Source organism: Cibotium barometz, chromosome 1 (genome assembly GCF_041138505.1).
Source record: "Cibotium barometz isolate CiBa-2024 chromosome 1, ASM4113850v1, whole genome shotgun sequence".
NCBI classification, from domain to species: domain Eukaryota; kingdom Viridiplantae; phylum Streptophyta; class Polypodiopsida; order Cyatheales; family Cibotiaceae; genus Cibotium; species Cibotium barometz.
Window position 1 is genome coordinate 27,237,278 of NC_141046.1, and position 2,744 is coordinate 27,240,021.

The 2,744-nt window shown below is 32.4% G+C and overlaps 1 non-coding gene across 1 annotated transcript; it reads left to right on the plus strand.

Annotated features, from left to right (window-relative positions):
* The first annotated feature begins 1,261 nt into the window (after positions 1 to 1,261).
* On the plus strand, positions 1,262 to 1,333 carry TRNAW-CCA (transfer RNA tryptophan (anticodon CCA)). The gene has a single exon. It is a non-coding gene; the product is annotated as a tRNA-Trp (tRNA).
* The last annotated feature ends 1,411 nt before the right edge of the window (positions 1,334 to 2,744 follow it).

Here is a 2,744-nt window from a genome sequence, read left to right on the forward strand (position 1 = left end):
CAATATAGTAACAAGAACTCATTCTTATTGATTGATGAAAATGCTTGTAAGAAATACAGTGATGGTTTGGTAAACTCTTCCAACATCTTCAATATAGTAAGGAGAACTCATTCTTATTGATTGATGAAAAGGCATGTGAATGGGAATTGTATACATTTGTTGATACTTTGTATTTAAATTGTGAGGGCTTTACTGTATGCAAGGTGTAAGGGGAAATTTTTACAAGATGAAAGATTGGCAAGTTAGCTTTCCCAACATGTTGAAGTAGTATGCTAGCAAACGATGGCATGTGAGATTGAATTTTCAAAGCAGAACTTGATAAAGGACATGATGTGAACCAAGCTAACAATTAAGACTCTCGATGATAGGATCTAATCAAAGTATCATTGATAGGTCCAATGTTGGACAATGTTGACTCGGATATTGAGTCTTTGAATTTTGTAAGGATGCAAAAGAGCACAGGATCTATGATGTTTGATTTTTGTGGATTGTCATGAAAAAACTATGCTTTGAGGTTATGCCTTTTCTTACTTTTGAGTGAAATTCTATGTATATTCCGGCTTCAATTTTTATACCTTGTAAAGTTTATTCTCTATTTTCATCTCAAGCTTTTAAACTTTGTTTGTATATATACAAGATGTATAAAAAAGGATTTAAACTTTGTTTGTATATATACAAGATGTATAAAAAAGGATGCAATACAAATTTTCTTTTTTTGCCCAAGTTTGTTTGTATATATACAAGATGTATAAAAAAGGATTTAAACTTTGTTTGTATATATACAAGATGTATAAAAAAGGATGCAAGATGTATAAAAAAGGATTTAAACTTTGTTTGTATATATACAAGATGTATAAAAAAGGATGCAATACAAATTTTCTTTTTTTGCCCAAGTTTTATACCAATTTCTATAAAGATTTGAGTTGTGCTTTTACACACACACACATCTATATATATATATATAAGGCATACATAAAAATTTGCTATACATTTTTTTTTGAAAGGTTCTTTTATTTCGAAAGTGCTAGATGAAGGACAATAATACAATGGAAAATCAAGCCTGAGCTTCATTATTCTCAGGTTTGTTTAGACCCTCCTTCTCATGATAAAGGGCGCACAAGTTGAGGCACATTCACACGCGCGCTTGCTCACTCGCACGTAACTCAGCAGATAAAGTGGAACAACTCGCTTTCTAAAGTAGATTCATTACTTGAGAAAAGAATTGAAATATTAAGAAAGAGAAATGACGGTTTACAACATCGGATCCGTGGCGCAATGGTAGCGCGTCTGACTCCAGATCAGAAGGTTGCGTGTTCGATTCACGTCGGGTTCATTTTTGTTTTCCTTATGTTAAATAGCGATGCTAAAAATGATGTGCACCCCCCAACACTATTTCCATTTAAGGCCAATTTCAACTTTTTCGTGCTGGATTTCCAACATCCAATAGAAAGGACACAAAGAGAGGCCACTCACAACCTCTTGGGTTCTATGTTTCCTTAGTACTAGGATAGACTGCACTTAAATTTAAGGCTTACTATAGGGGACTACTTTTAAAATTTTGGTATGTGAGGGTTAATAATTTCAAAATCCTCTTTTATTGTTATCTTTGAGTGTTAGGTAAAGTAGCTCCATTTTTAATGGTGTTTTGATATCAAATGCATGGGAGGAGTAATAAAAAGAAGATCAGTCGATATCTATATCAGATTAGGACACCATGGTACTAAGCCAACATGTCAATAACCATAACTATTTTTGGATATGTGCTTTTTCTCCAATATACAACACCTCTATATTTCTGTAGAAGGGGTACCGTTGTGATAATTGTTGTGAGTCTTCTTTTAACGGCCCATGTACCTTGTAAAATCTTGAAAAGTGTTTGTTACAGTTTCTCATTGTGTAAAGAGTGGGGAGTACATCCATGATGAGTGTCCCTTCACCTTCCTCTCTCTCTCTCTCTCTCTCTCTCTCTCTCTCTCAAGTTTGGATGAAAAGCAGTAGAGAAATCAAGTTTTGTTCCAAGATTATCAAATAAAGTAGTCCAAAAGTCACTATAAAACTTTCTATCTGTATCAAAAATAATACTCTTTTGTAAACCATAATATACAAACACTTATTTAATGAAAACATGTGCAACTTGATAAGCAGTCAATGTCTTTTTGCAAGTAATAAAGTAAGCATGTTTGCCAAATCTATCTACTATAGTCCAAATCATATCATTCTTATGTTAGTAGCCAAATCTATCTACTATAATCCAAATCATATCATTCTTATGTTAGTAGTCAAAGAAAAACCAGTAATAAAATTCATACTTATTTGTTTCCATGGTTCATTAGGAATAGATAAAGGCATAAGTAAACCAAATTTCTTTCCCTTATGACTCTTAATCTTTTGACAAACAACACATTCAAACACAAACTTAGCAATATCTTTAAGCATAGTAGGCCAAAAGAAATCTCTGGCAACTATTTAAAAAGTAGATGATGCTCCTCTATGATAAACCAAAGGTGGTTGATGAGATTCTTCAATAATAACTTACCTAAATGGACTAGTAATAGCTTGCCTAAATGAGATTCTTCAATAATATCTTGCCTAAATGGACTAGTAATGCATAATTTCTTTTGAAAGAAAAGAAAACCATCATCATATGAATAATCCGATTGAAGTGACCACTCATTATCTTTCATCTTGTTGTATGCATCAGAAAAGTTAGAATCATTTTCATCTGTTTCTTTCATGTTATAAAA